This window comes from Buteo buteo, chromosome 2 (genome assembly GCF_964188355.1).
Source record: "Buteo buteo chromosome 2, bButBut1.hap1.1, whole genome shotgun sequence".
Taxonomy (NCBI): domain Eukaryota; kingdom Metazoa; phylum Chordata; class Aves; order Accipitriformes; family Accipitridae; genus Buteo; species Buteo buteo.
The window spans coordinates 60,481,430-60,497,058 of NC_134172.1; positions in this window are offsets into that span (position 1 = coordinate 60,481,430).

A 15,629-nucleotide genomic window follows, 5' to 3' on the forward strand; every position below is an offset into this window, starting at 1 on the left:
GTGCTACAGCAACAGCAGAAGTTGAGGAAACAGAGAGGGGAAGAGAAATATTTAACTCGGGTCTTCCTTCAGCAGCCAGTTTTCTTGCTACTTGAGGCACAGTTGCTAAAGACTGTGCGATTGGCTTTGCTGCGTGCTGAAAGATTGCTTCCTCCAAGCTTGTGCTCTAATTTCCAGCCTTGTAATTAGCTCTTCCACATGGTTACCCCAATGTGCACAGCACGCAGTCATATGATGAGCTTATGCCACTGGACGTCCTCAGCAGGCAGAATCACAAGGCAGCACGTTAAATCCTGCCCTCCAGATCTGCCGGACTGTAACGCAGGCTGATGGCAGCAGGGGGCTGGCTCTGGAGAAACAACCCCCGAGTGCAGCGACTTGGCTGAATTTGGGCAGAAAAGGATTACTCTGGTTGGAGAGGCAAGAGGCACTTCTAACTGCAGTAGTAGCGTTTTCAGGTGGTTGTTTTGAGAAGCACAGTGCCTCGCCTGTGCCTGGAGGGCTACAGCAGATACACCAGCTTGGGGAAGCTGGTCCTGCTTCGAGACGCCTGCTGCCCCTGGCACGGGTTCTGCGGGCGCTTCTGCAGCAGGCTGTGCCAAGGAATCATTTCCTTCTGTTCTTCAGGGGATAAAAGGAAAGTAGAAGGATCCAGTGCTCAGGAGCAATGTCTGAGAACCTTGCACTGGGAAATGGGATTCCGCTGTGCTGGTTTGTCTTCCAAGGAAGTGTAGAGATGACGCTGCATCCTCGCAGGCAGGGACCACCACCACCAGGCATCCCCCAGCTGCTTGCTACTCAGCCTCCCTGCTGGCGTGGCGAGCCCTGGGCTTAGGGGGCAGCTGCAATTTCCCCCAGCTTGCAAAAGTCTCCGGGCAGCACTGACCTTTATTTGCCTCTCCATTATGCCTCAAGGGCCAGGTTTTCATACAGTGCAAACTGGTGCACCCTTGCTGACTCTCATGGATAGCACTTGAGAAGCTGAGGAGAAGTGGTAGGAGAAATAACAGGGGAGGGATATGCCATGATTTTGTCAAATCTGGCTTGGACTGTGTTACACAGCTTTCTCTGCAAGGAGGGACACTGGACTGAAATGGGCAGAGTTTGACTCCAGGTTTCACAAAATAAGATTTCCCCTTTATTTGAGTACCTGTGGTTCCCAATTAAAATATTAACCTGAGGTGACAGATATAATTTCATTGAATCTCTTCCTTCAGATCCCAAGGATACTTTTGTGCTATTTTCTGACTTATATGGTTTTATTTTAAAGCCTCTTTTTTCAAAGTTGTGTTTGATGTCTTGTTGCTTTCATGTCAAAACAACTGGGAGCAAAGCAACCTGAACTCTTTTCCAGAGCCATGGTAAGAGGAAAGCTGATACACACAAACAAGGTCAATCCCAAACTTTTGAATTATGTCAGATCAGCCTCCTGATGAGAAAAATGAAGAGGTGAGAGAGGAAGGAGAATCTACTTGAAGGCACCAACCTGGATATGGTAAAGCATCTCATAGTGTTAGTTAAAACTTTTTAAAATATTTCCAGTGTTTTACAAAGTATTGCTTGAGGTTTAGGTACTTGTGGAAAGATGCAAGTTATCTATAAGGATTTTTCTGTGGCAAGAGACTTGCACTGCAATAGGCAGCTGTTCTGACTGTTCAAAAGTAACCCATGGTCCTTCCAAGTTGTGATTACTCGAGAGTCATCCATGACTCAAACTGATAAATTCTATCAACAGCAATGACCTTATTTTAACCCTCTTGATTGTTGGGAGCAGGCCATGAATCGTGTCCTTCTGCCTCATGCCATGTGTTGCGGTCCCACCAGGGACTGCTCAAAGCATCTGCTGTCCTGAGGACTGGCCATGAGCCACCAGCTCACAGAAGCACCATGCAATGCTGTGAGCCCTGATGGAGCGAGGATGCCTGTCGGGGCTGGGCCTTGCAGCTCCCCTGGCTGGGAATGGCTTTGCAAGCCTCACGACCACTGGGGCAGGGCGCTGAGTGGGCATCCCACAGGGGTGTTGGATGGGGGGTAGTGTCAACATAGGTTGGACCGACTTATTCCTCTGCCTTCTGAATATGGTGATCCTTGTTTTTTCCTGAGCGTGACCTGTGCCCTTGGGTATCTAATGGATCACTTCATGTCCCAGGGAATGAGTCTGAGGCACATCATGTTACAAGATGGGTGGGACTCCTTGCCAGCAAGCAGCAGCAGTCTTCCTCTCGCCTTTCCTCCACCACAAAAGCTACAACCAGGGTGCAAGGACAACTTCTTCCCTGCCTGCATTTCCAGCCCTGGTCACCCAGTTCTGTGCATTTCTTACATGTTCAAGCATGACGCTTCTCTGACAACAACCCCCACAGAGAAAACAGCCACCCCCCCTCCCCAAGTTGCTGCTTTTCTTGCGTTGTCTGCACAGGGTATTTGTTTGCAGAGAGCTTGCTTTAACACTCCATACTGCCTTAGCCTAAGCAGACTAATAGGCTCTTTCAACACCTCTGTAGTGCTGCCTGCTGTGGTAATCATTCAGCGGTCATGGCTCTCTGCAAACAGCAGCACTGAACTCGCTGTTCAATTACCAGTTTATTATTCTAAGACATCTGCGGAGCGGAGTGGTGATAGCCATATGCCAATATGGCTGTGGACTGCTTGTGAAGTTCCTTGTGGGACACTGAGAGTGAAGCAGGGGTCCAAGCAGTTCTTTTAGGCTGGTGACTGACAGCATCTGACATAGGCTTAAAATAACTCACCCCAGAAAAGAAAATAAGGCCACCTCCAAATGAAGAATTCCTAATACGTGAAAACTGAGCTCAGAGGTGGGTGCTTGCATGTGGGAGTCAAGGTTGAGGTGTGTTGACCCACCAGGAAACCCTGCGTTTGGTTATGCTGGTTCAGCATGCTCACAGGCAAGTCCTTCCAGTACTTAAGAACTTGGTTGCTTTGGGGTTTCATGAAGCTCCTGTGAAACAACACATTTTTTGCTGAAATTCTTAACTGAAGCAAGAACTGATCCTCACTTTGGGCTGATGAAAGCTGAGTCTTTCCTGGTGCTGACACAACAGCCTCTGGCTAGAGAGGGTCTCACGCTGTAGCACTTGTTCTGGACTGGTTCCCGTAGTGATCCTTGGAGAAAAGCTGGGGCACAGAGACTGAAATAACAAGAACCAATCATCATAAAAACACATCTGTTGGGTTCGCAGTGTGTACGATTTGTAAAGAGTGACTGCAATTACAGGCTATTAAAGAAGGCTCAAACTCTTCTACAGCTCTGGAAAACTGAGCTCCCTTGAAATATTCAGTTACGCCAAGAAAAAATAAAGACATAGTAGATTTCTCTGTGGCTACAGAAATTTGATGATACCTCCCCCAACTTTATTCACTCCTGAAATGTCCATACAAAACAATTTAGCTTCTTATGACTGGATTGTCAAAGAAGAACGGCTTCTAAATTTTTTCCATTCACTAAGTAACTTCAACTATGTTTTATTTTTTTCCTTTTGTCTCTAGTCCCTGATCCTTCTCTCTCTGTCTCTCTTATCGTCAATTCAGTACACTCCAAATGCATGCTGAGGGTGTTGATGTTAGCTTAGCAAGTGGAAGGACTTGTTGGGAATTGTTTTCTGAGCTGGTATAATCCAAAGTAAAACATTGCCACTTTTATTGGCCAAGATGCAGAATCATTCCTCCTTTTAGCAGGAAGGCATCCAAGAGATAAGGAAGTTAAACCAGATGAGCGTGTGCATTTTAACATCTCTGAAGCCCTGCTTGTGCTATGATGCCTCATTCCTTGTTATTGCTGACTTGTGAAAAGAATAAATCTACCAACAGTAAAATCCTGCTGGTAGCTTGCTTATTCCAAATTTCTCTCTCATGCTGCAGCATAAGCATTAGAAGTCATTCTCTCATGATACAGCTTGGCGTCAGAAACTTATTTTGTGTGATGGGGGTTGGTGCCTGTCCCTGTGCATAACAAGCTGGTTGGTAAAGCATGTATGTTTTATCTGTAGACATCCAGAGTGCTAGGCTTGGGATCATTGGAAAAAAGAGGAGTAGGAGTTGCAGAATCTGACTGGGAAAATGCCTTTTCATCCTTTCCTATTCCAAAAATATCTGATGCCAAGATTCTGGTTTGGGAGCACAGTTGAGACTGTAGCAGCACAATGCTGCATAGGGTGGAGGTGGAAGAGGGAGCAGGGGCAGGTGAGGAATGACTGCTGACTTAGAGGGACCAGGGGGATGAAGAAAAAGAGGTAAAAGAAAGGCTTATGGAAAGAGAGAGGTTTAATTAGTGTTGTCTAAGAGAAAGGAAGAAGAAAATGAGAGAGCCAGAACAGATAAAGATGAGTAGAAAGCAATACCTAAAGATTTTCTGGGTACACAGACTCCAGGTTTCCTCAGTGCTTTTCTATCCCAGGCACCTTGGAAGATACTGAGGATTCAGCTGGAGTCATCACAGCCCTGTTGCATGCTGGTGGATGGATAAGTTCTCCCAGGGATGTGGGGCCAGTAGAGTTATCTGATGTGATTTGGGGTAATGCACATCTAGGTATAAACTAAGCAGCATGATGACAATGAGCTGATTTCCCACCTACACTAAAGCATTGCTGCATTTGGAGGTTTTAGTGGCATGGCTCTGTGAAAATACAGATCTGTACCTCAGATGTCCCTGCGTATACATTTTAGATATTTCTATGAGGAAAAAGTCTAAGGATATTAGGGAAATAAAAAAACCCAAGCTTTGATTCAGGCCTATGTTAAAAAAGCTACTGAAAAATACGATTTTGTTAAGCTTCCCATTCTTATTCAGTTTCAGCAGAACTTTGTTTTGTGAGCAGGTTTGGCGATGTCAGGTGGATGATATGACTGAGTAGCATTTCCTACCTCAAACCAGAATAGATACATATCTAGAATCAATGTTTTGTTTGGTAAATCTAAACCAAACCCTAAACCAAAAAACAATCTTCCTTGCTACACAATGAAGCTGCATTAATGGATAAATGAAAACACCCATTAATATTTTCATTAAACCTGTCTGCTACATGCACACACCTATCCATTTATGTGGTCTTGGGTATACAAGAGGACACACACAACTGTCCTGGTTTCAGCTGGGATAGAGTTAACTGTCTTCCTAGTAGCTGGTGCAGTGCTATGTTTTGTGTTCAGTATGTGAAGAATGTTGATAACACACTGATGTGTTCAGTTGTTGCTCAGTAGTGTTTAGACTATAGTCAAGGATTTTTCAGCTTCTCATGCCCAGCCAGGGCACCTGACCCAAACTGGCCAACAGTGTATTCCATACCATGTGACGTCCCATCTAGCTTAGGAACTGGGAAGGGGGGGCAGGGAATCGCTGCTCGGGGACTGGCTGGGTGTTGGTCGGCGGGTGGTGAGCAATTGCCCTGTGCATCATTTGTACATTTCAATCCTTTTATTACTACTGCTGTCATTTTATTAGTGTTATCATTATCATTATTAGTTTCTTCTTTTCTGTGCTATTAAACCGTTCTTATCTCAACCCAGGAGTTTTACTTCTTTTCCTGATTTTCTCCCCCATCCCACTGGATGGGGGGGGAGTGAGTGAGCGGCTGCGTGGTGCTTAGTTGCTGGCTGGGGTTAAACCACGACAACAACAAACATGTGTAGAAGGTGACCTTAATGCACAAACGTACTTCTAGTGACCTCAAGTAAGAGAGATGAATCTGCTTCGTACTGAACAAACCATTTGGGAACTGTAGTGGTAGTGATATTTTCTTCTCTGTGAACGGAGATGTAAACTGGAGAGAGCTTGGCTGATGCTGTATGCTTTGCAGAGCCTAATGCAACTCACTCTTTTGAACTGCAAATGTCACAGAAGTGCATTGGCTGCATTTGTTCAGCAGTACTGCCTAATAGCACAGTGCACATTGAGTAACGCATCTTCCTTTCAAGGCTCTGGCAGACAACTGGTGCTTTGTGCACTGCACATCTGACTCCCAATCCTATTATTTTACATGGAAACAGGACTGGAGTCCCAGGTTACTCCTGGCATGGCAATGAAGCCAAGCACTTGTACAACGGCAGAGGTTTGGACCATATTCAGAAGGTGCAGGATGTAATCCATGATGTTATCCCCTTCAATTTGTATTTCACTGTGGTTTGGATGGTTATGAAAGCAACAGGTTTTCTTCATGTACTGGAGAGGTACCCTGGAGTATTATAGTCTGGCTCTGTCACAGAATATTTTAATTGCTTTTTCACTTCCTATCATTTGGGGAGGCTGCAGATTGTGTCCCTGAAGCAAGATGTGAGCATTCACCCTCCACCTGCTCTTTCTCCTCCCTGTTTAGGAGCTCCGGTTTGTGCAAGGAGTAGTCAGTGAAGTGCATCTGTGCATGCAGCTCCCTCCTCTTTGCTGGAATTACATCTGGGGATGAATTTGGCTCATTGCGCTTGCTTGAAAGGACCCAAAGGGTAGCTCCTATCGCGTCTTGTGGCTACCACCTTCAGCCAATATTAATAGCGGTTTTTGCACCATCAGCAAATTCTTCAGGAGGAAAGAATTCACCCCTAGTCCGCATGCATATTACAAAGGATGTTTTCGGCAGCGTGCAGCTGTAATCAGTGGAGCTCAGCTTGGCAATTTTAATCCCCTGCTGTCTAGTTTGGGGCTGCTTGTTATGCAGCCAGCATTCACTCAACATAATGGTTGCTACCTGCCAATGTGCTTTGAGGGATATTGTTAGCATTAAATTTGCCATTTACATTTTCATGTTTGACATAATTGAGGAATGAATGCTCTTATGAAAATTAAACTTGTGGTCCTCCTGGACTACTGTAACCCTGTTAAAATGTAATGCAATTCTTGATGCGTCTTCTTTAGGTTTTTATTAAATAGAATATCCGTATGACTAATTCCCCTGGCCTAAATGTAGGCTGGGAAGGAGCATTATTGATAGGGCTGAGCACAAATGGCCCTCTATACTCAGCCTCTAATGGCCTAATAATGCATTATACTTGAATCAGAAATACTTTGAGTTGTAGTGCTTATTGCCATTATTGAAAACACCTGGATGCTCCATTCATCAAGGTTACATCAAAATGGGCCCATTTGTTTATTAGTCTGTCAGTAAACATCTTTATTTAGTTTCATGTTCCTCTGCTCTCAGTAAGATCAGAGAGGACAAGACTATGTAGTGTATCTTTCTGTGGTTTGCTGTTATTAGTTTTCCCTGAAAAAGAAAGATAATGAGAAGTTTGGATGGCTTCATAAAGAAAACATTTTTCTTGGGCATTGTTCTTTTTTTCTGTTCCCTTTTAGAAGAGGAGGTTAAAGAAAAGCCATTGGGTATGTAGTCAGGATGACCAAATTCCAGAAACGAGCAGATTTGCCGGACAAATGCTAAAGCATGTTTCATGGCAGGCAGCCTCCGGAGCTCCTACAGCTCTTCTCTGCCTGGTGGTGTTTGCTGTGCAGGGGACGAGGATGCTAAGGGACGGGTACAGCTGCTGGGCATCACTGGCATTCACAGCCAGGCATCTTGCACAAGGGATGTTATAGGATTGAAGTCACAACATATCTCTGTAGTTCTGTCAACAGACATCCTACTTCATTGTAGGTGTGTCACTTAATTACTTTTGCCCCTCTTCCTTCCCCCACTGGCAAAAGGATGAATTAATTTGTGTTTGCAAAGCACTTTCAGGCTGGCTAGGGCTGAGGAAAGTGGTCCCAGTTCCCAGCTAAAGGGGAAAGAGTTGTTCAAATATTTTGGCCCTGCAAAACCCCATCTCTCTCAGACTAGCTGAAATATTTTTTCTTTGTCAGAAAATGTTAGCTTTGACTATTTATTCAGGTTTTCTTCTGAAAGGGAAAACTTTAAATAAGACATTTTTGATTGTCATTTCAAAACAGTGGAAAGATCAACATTTGAGAGTCAGATATTTTATTTTTTTTTACAATGTTTTGTTTTGACATTTCCCAATCAAAATTCTTCAGAATCTGCAGTTCTGTGGAGATCATAGCTGGAAATCTGATGCAGAGCAGACAGCTCCAGCACCACTTTGGAAGTCAACCGAGCTCCAGCTGCTTTCCTTAGTTCAGGCTGGACAAGAAAGCATCATTCTTGAGAGTACTGCATTAGCCAGCGTTTGATGCCAGCTGTGAAGCATTTAAAGACAGGCACTCTCATGCATGTTATTGGCATTTATGTTGATGAGTTTAGTTATACCACCTCAGCCCTGCTCCCTGTTGCTTAGATAATCTGTCCCTTATGCTAGATCTCAAGAAACCTAGTCCGTTCCCAGATCTATGGCTCATGCAACGCTGCTGCAGTGTTGGTGCTCAGATCCACAAAGCAAGACTTCTGGGGGCAGGGGAATGGAGAAGTTAGTGTATGTGAGTCAGTAGGTGACATGAAACGTTAGAAGGCAGAGCTCCTGCAGGTTTATCTGGGTCCATTTTCCAAGTAACTTGAAAAATACGGGTGACCTGAATGGGGGTCATACAAGGGGTTGGCTAGAAGATAACTGAGCATTAATTTCTGAATTTGTTGCCCTTGCCATCCTAGACAGCCAGCAAGGAAAAGAGTAAAGATTTCTGTGGTCTGCTTGCAGAGGGTTTGCTGCTGATAAAACTCAGTGTGTGAGTGCACTAGTTCCAGATCATATGCCTGCTGCTGGTAGTAATGAATTGCTGTAGTTGGTGTTTGAGGTATTCAGAAATACCAGGGCAGGTCAGTGGTGCTTTTTTGATGCTTAAAAACCATCAGGTTTGTGCTGGCAAGGACAACTTTCCTGTCCTCCTCACCTGGGGGCTCTTCAGACCCATGAAGGGGTCAGCACTAAATCTGAACCTCAGCTTCAGTCTGTTGCTTGCAGTGCCTTCCCCAGTGCCTCACCCTTCAGTGCAAGACTGGGAACCAGCCTTGCAGGGTGGATGATAGCTGCAGTTAAATGGAATTTGCACTGAAGTATGCCATGTTACAGTCCTCTGATGACTTGGGTGATGGCTGTCTGAAGCAGGGCACTGTCAGTTAACAAAACTATTTGGCAATTTTGACAATATCTCTTTGAATCTCTTCCCTTCCTACACACACACAAAAAAAAGTAACAGCATTTTTCCCTCTCACTGGGGAAATATTGATGTGTTTATGGCAGCAAATAAGAGGAATGCTGAGCAGGAAAAGACCAATGCTGAGTTTCATACAGGGTTTGGAGTTGCACGTGAGCTAAGGCATTGGCCCACACTTCAGGGAATAAAAGGAATGTGGGGTTTGCACATGTGATGAAGCAGAAGTCTGGAGCTGTGTAACCCAGATTAGGTCATGTGGATATGGGGCAATTTCAATCTGAGGTGGGGAACACTTGCAAACTGGATGGTGTTAGCTGGTGTTACCAAAATTGACAGGAACTGCCTCTTAATGCCTTCTTGAACTTGCTATACAGAGCTTCTAGAGGACTGTTGCAGACCTAATTCCTCTCTCCAGACTCCTCCTGCTTCATGTCCATCCAACTTGAGTTCTGGCAAGATGTGTTTCCTGGAGGTTCTTACTCTTTTGTTGCTGTATGCTTTATTTTTCCCTAAGCATAGGAGGATACAGCACAGAGCAGGTTGAGCAGCAAGACAGCTTATACATTATGGAATAATTTGGACATTCTACAACTGATCTTAGTACATTTGGGCTATTGTTTTATTTTGCAGTATGTATAATATTGTTCGGAGCATGGGAAGAGAATTAGAAATTGAAACACTATAATCCTTAAAATTTATTGAAAGGAAAGAAAAACCTTGCTCTGAACCCTAGTAAAAAAAATTATATTAGTATTGGCTTGCTCAATGCTCACATCTATTGAGTTTCTTCGAGTATTAAGAGAAGCGGTGAATACGTGCAAACTAATCCATCTCTAAATCAATCTTCTTGTACAGCCATTCAGGATCAGTGAGCATAAGTTCATGATGTTGGAAGAGAGAATGATATGGCAAGATATGAGGCAAGTGGTGCCACAGAGCAGTAAACACATCTGAAACACCTGCTATCAATTACTGCTATTTCTACAGTGATCAGTTTGATGGGAAGGATTTGGAGACAGGAGCAGAGGAGATTAGAGATCTTCAACCACAAGTGGGAGAACATAGCTCAGAGTAAATTAGCATTCATATTTAAAGAGGGAGAGGCCGGATGTTAATATAAAACTGGCAGAAAGATCTCGGACTTAGAGCCAGCCTTGCAAATATTATATGAGCATGGGAGCCAGAATTCCCATGTCCTACCGCAGATTTGACTTACAGCAAGGCTCTGCTTAGTCACTGAGGTAAGACAAAGGACTTGCATGTCTCCACATGGAGAATCCTGCCAGCTTCTCCTGTAATTTGAAGGTACTGAAAATCTGTAAGAGCCTCAGGTTTTAATCCAGAAGTTCACAGATAAGTGAAAATTGTTTCTGGGTATGCAGAAATGCACATCGGTTTAAGAGGTAGAAACAACCTAAACCGAGCAGACCATGTGAATTAAGTATTTTACCCTCATGTGCACACATAAACTGGGCAGGCTGCTTACAGTTAACTGTTCTTTGAAGATGTAAACACTGGAGAATCTGGTCTCTTGCTTGTTTGTATTCAAGCTAGTAGTGAAATCATTCACCCAGAAAATAGATCAGAGCTTCCTGGCTCAGTGTTGTGGGGAGGTCTGCTTTGCAGCTGGGTTCCCAGCCTGGCGCTGCCTCCTGGGAGGCAGTACCTGTGCGTTGGGTGTGATGCTTTCTTCTAGCCTTGCTGGCTGATCTGGCTGGTGATAGAGCTCCAGCCTACTGGCATGCCTCCCAGGCAGCAGGACCCTGAGCCTCACTCACTTTTTCTGCCCAGTTCCCACCCATGTGTCAGGAGAGGGTCAGAACATGCAGCTTGTAAGGTTTCTAGGGTCAGTCATCCCCTGCTTTTGGTTTGTGGACCACCACACCCACTGAACTGGAGGGAAAGCAGGACCATGGCCTGGTGGTCAGAGACCTAATCCCAGTCTGTGCTGACTACCAAGGACTCCTTAGGTTAAACAAATGCTGGATGAAAACCAGACACTTCACTACCACCTCCCCACTGAGTGTGCTCTGCAAGGAAGCAGTGGCCTGGGCTGTTCCTGCCCAGAGCCTCATCTGGGAGACGTGGGCTGCAAGTGAGCAGAGGAAAAGAGGAAAAAATCGCAACGCATCCTTGTGTTTTGCTGTGGCTGAGGATGGGGGTGGGGGAAGCCAAATCTCCCTTCCCCCAGAGGTTTTGGGCAGAAGAGTGAGTTACTGTATATCTTGATGCTCTAAGCCTGAGAGAAATGCAAGGCAAGCAGGCTGGCTTAAATCTCAGTGATGGAGGTTAAAGCTGATGGATGTTTCACTTGTTACTCGTGGCAGGCTCTGAAGCCCCCTTTGATGAACGGTCTCAGCCCAAGAAGCGTGACATAACTAGGGAAAGACTCTCCGGGAAGGTGAAGGTGGGTCTCAGCTGTGCCAGTTTTGGCACCCGGGTTCTGCTAAACCCTCGGGAGTCTTCCGGCATCAGCTAACTCCTCAGGCCGCCGAAGGCATCGGATGGTGGCCTTTTCCCGCCGGCGGATGACATTTTGCCGCCGACAGCACTAGATGGTGCTAACACACCGGCGGAGGCTCCGGCCCTCCCGCCCCGGGGTGTGCGGAGCCGGTACCGGGGCCCCGCAGGGCCGGCCCGCCTGTCGCCGCCGCTGGGCAGCGGGGAGCGGCAGCCGCAGCTGCCGGCTTCTCTCAGGGAAAAACCAAAAAAACCCGCCTGTGGCACTCGCTTGGTCAGGTCAAACTTGAGTAAATGAGAGTTTTAAAAATTGCTTTTCCTTCACGTATCTCAGGCTAGAAGGCATCTGGTTTGGCGCAGGCAATTGCAGTGAATACAATTAAAATTGATTGAGTGCAAATGTTTTAATTGTATAATGTTTTTTCATTGATGATCTCAATAAACTAATTCAATTAGGGATAATGGGAACATGTTTGGGGACATTTAAGACCCGTTCGGCCATAATGGGTTCAAAACATCTGAACAGAACCAAATCACACGGGTTCACTGGCTATGCTTCCCTTTAGGTAAAACCTTAAAGGTTCTTCACTTGCAGTCGTCGTCGTCGTCGTCGTCGTCGTCCCCCCTGCCCGCCTTTCATTTCCTTAGCTACCAGAGCACGGGAAAGCCAGGCTGCCAGCAGAGGACTGGGGACAGTACTGCCAGGCAGGAGCTCAGAGCCTTCCCCATTCATCTTGCCATGGTGGTGCTGGGGATGCTGCAGGATAACCTGGTCTGGGTGGGACCGAGTGGGGTGCAGTGGTCTGAGGCCTGGCTGTTTGGGAAGCTCCTGGCCAAAGGCATGCTTCACAAAGGATACCCTTTGGCTGTTGGGGTCTGGAGGCTGCTTTAATTTGAAGTGGAGTGCCCTCATGCCAAGAGAAAGGTGAAGAGGAGTGTGGATGTACCTCCCTGAGTGTTGGGCACACCTGGAAGGGGACAAGAGCTAAGGGTGCATCCCACCCCTGGTCCTGTGCCAGGGTGACCATAAGGCATACTACGCCCACTGGTGTGCTCCTGGCACAGTAATGGGGCTCCCCAATTAATGTGGCAAGAGGGATACATATGCGTGTCTACTTCAAGGGCACCTGACAGCAGTCTGTCTTCCAGTTCCCTCAAAACTTCATTGAAGTTCAGCTGTGTTCCTTTCCATACCATTTTACTTGTATTGCCCCCAGCCCCATCATCTGTGGCCCCACCACGTCATGGGACTTTCTGTCCAACCTCCTCCTGCCCTGTCCATCCACAGCACAGGGGCAAAGCAAGGTGGGGGCTCTTCTGGCAACCAGGGGACTCATTTCCAATCCCTCATCTGAACATGACTTTCAGTATGAAAAGATTGACATTTCTTTCACATGCTGTCCCAGCTTCCAACTATTTTCAGCTTACATTTTGGGGGGGGAGTTGGGGTTTTTTGAGTTGGCTGATGTTTCTGGGTATTTAATAATCTGTGGTGGACTTTTTTTTTTTGTACACATGAGGATTAATAAATTATATCTTCTTATTAATTTCTAGGACAAGCTATTTCTGTAGTTCAAGGTGAGAAACTTACTATGGGTGCAATTCTCTGCAAGAAAGACTGAAGTTGGGCAAAGAAAAGGCAGGTATCAAAATAGAGTCCCATTGCTATGAATTTTCTATAATCTTATCAGAAATAATATTCTGGATCCTAATAGTAAAATTGTGTGAAAAATCTTTCTCAGGGGACAAATAATTTTGCAGCCCTGTTTCCTTTGGCAGCCCCTTTCCAGCCCCACACCAGCTGTAGCCCTGGACTTTCTGTCAGCTCAAACCCAAATCCCAGGCTGATTCACAAGCCAGGACCCCGATCCACTAAGACAAAGGAGACTGCCAGTATAAGGCCTTAATTATTTTTTTGAGATACTTTTGCAGGTAGTCTAGCACCATTGCTGCTGGTTTACTCACTAGGAACCCTAATTCTCACCCTCAGCTGTCCATAGGCCAGGGACTGCACTTCATTCCCTTCATCCCAAGCCCTCTCCATGCTTCAGATGAGGATCCTAACCTCAACCCTTCCTCTCTTCTGTGCATCCCTTGCATTCCCTTCTTCCCCAGACTGCAGCTGCAGGTTGTATCATTCCTTCCACATTCACCCAACACAATGTTGGTTTATTTAGCAGTATTCTATGAAAACCCCTTCAAATATACTAGGACCTTTTTCTCCTAGGAAAGAGTAATGAAAGACCAATGATTACCCAGTTTGGAGACATCTTGCTAAGCAGTGCCTTGCTAAGCAAAGTGAAGACCTTGCCTTTTCTAAAGCAGATCATTTGTTCAGATATACTTTTTATCTAACAGCTAAGCTAAAAATTGGTTCTAGTGGACAGGAAGTGAATTAGCCAGCCAGTAAATATGGCAAGAATAAGCCAAGATCTCCCACATGAGGAGCAAAATGTCCAGTAGAGCTTTTGGGGTGGCTTGGAGCATTCAGGAGACGTGTGTGACTCAGTGTCAGTCAGCAGCAGGTGGCTTCCAGCAGTGGCAATTCAGCAGTCTGCCTTCTGGTTTCATCTCTTTTGGGTCAGCCATAAATCTTAGTGACCTGTGAGGAGAAAACTAGAGAGAAGTGCACCACATTAGCAGCTGAGGACAGAAAATCAATATAAAGTCCTAGTATACTGGCAATCGAGTAACTGGCTAGAAATATAATATTTTTTCCTTGGTGCTCTCTGGAAATGTTGAGGTTACAATAAACTCTGAGAGCAGACCATGAAAATAATGGGGGGAGAGAAGCTCCAGCCTGAAGCCTCAGCAGACAAAAAATGGTGCTGTGATTTGAATGTATCAACTGTGATTTGAGTTTATCTAGTTGTCTGATCTAAATATGATTTACATATCTGACCAATAAATACCATGCCTTTCTGTATAAATTAAGACTATATTCAGTGGAGACAAACATGTAAAACTTGAGTTGCTTCAGGGAACTCCTCAAACTTGTACATTTTCATCAGAGAACAATAAGATTAATTCTATGTAATCTAGTGTTTAAGAATCACATGTGTTCATAGATCATTAAAGTCCATGATTTGCACTTGCCCTGAAATTGTTTTTCTTTTTCTCTTGTCCCTGTGTAGAAACCTTAAGTCTTTGAACAAAAATGGGACTTTTGATAGATCCCTACCGAGGCATCTTAGGGTACAGGATTGATCTCTACCCATCACATCAAACAAAATTTCAGGAATTTTCTCTGATCAGGAAGAGAGACTGGTCAAAACTGACCAAGAATCATTGCTTGTATATGTAGGCAATAGTAGTATTTCCCTTTACTCTTAGCAAGTACTGTAACTTAGTCACAGAAGTGATATTTAGGGCTCTCATGTAGACCCATTTGACACCAATAGGAGACTAATTCTCCCATTTTGCCAGAAGTGAGAGTTTTTGATTCAAGACACCAGTGAAACACAAAGAAGAACCTAAAGGAAAGCTTGTTCAATAAACTTACTATCAAAGTAACATGAATCAACCCTAAAACTAAATGAGAAATTCCTGTTCTGGCTGGCAGGTACTACTTAAGTGTGAAATAATCAAGTGTTGTAATACTGCAGCTTGCGCAGCTGCGAAGCGAGACAGTGTGGAGGGATAGCGCATCTCCCCATCCCAAAGCCCGCTTGAGCTGTAGCACAAAAACGTAAACTGCTACGGCCAGACCCACATACTTTGTCGAAGCTCATTTATTCCAGCTGAGTTTCTGTCCTTTTAAGCATGTTTAGCTATCAGCATTTTTACCTACAGTTCTTGACTCTGTGGATGCCTGCTCAGCGCAGTGACTGGTGTGGTAAGGAAAGTGCCTAGTAGCTAGGCTTTATATATCTGGCTTCTTACTGTGCTACTTTGCATTAACATACTTGGAAGAGGGGAATCCAGTTGAGAGAACTCATGGAGAAATCCCCTCTCATGCCTGTTAGGACTTCTTTTCTTCTCTTGCCCCACAGATGGCCAGCGAGGATCTGTTGCAGTCCTGCCCAGCTTGCATCAAACTTGCAGTCAGCACGTGTGGAGCCAGCCATGAGCTCAGGCTGCAATGTCGAGGTATCTCCTCGGGGTTGTGCAGTGGAATTAG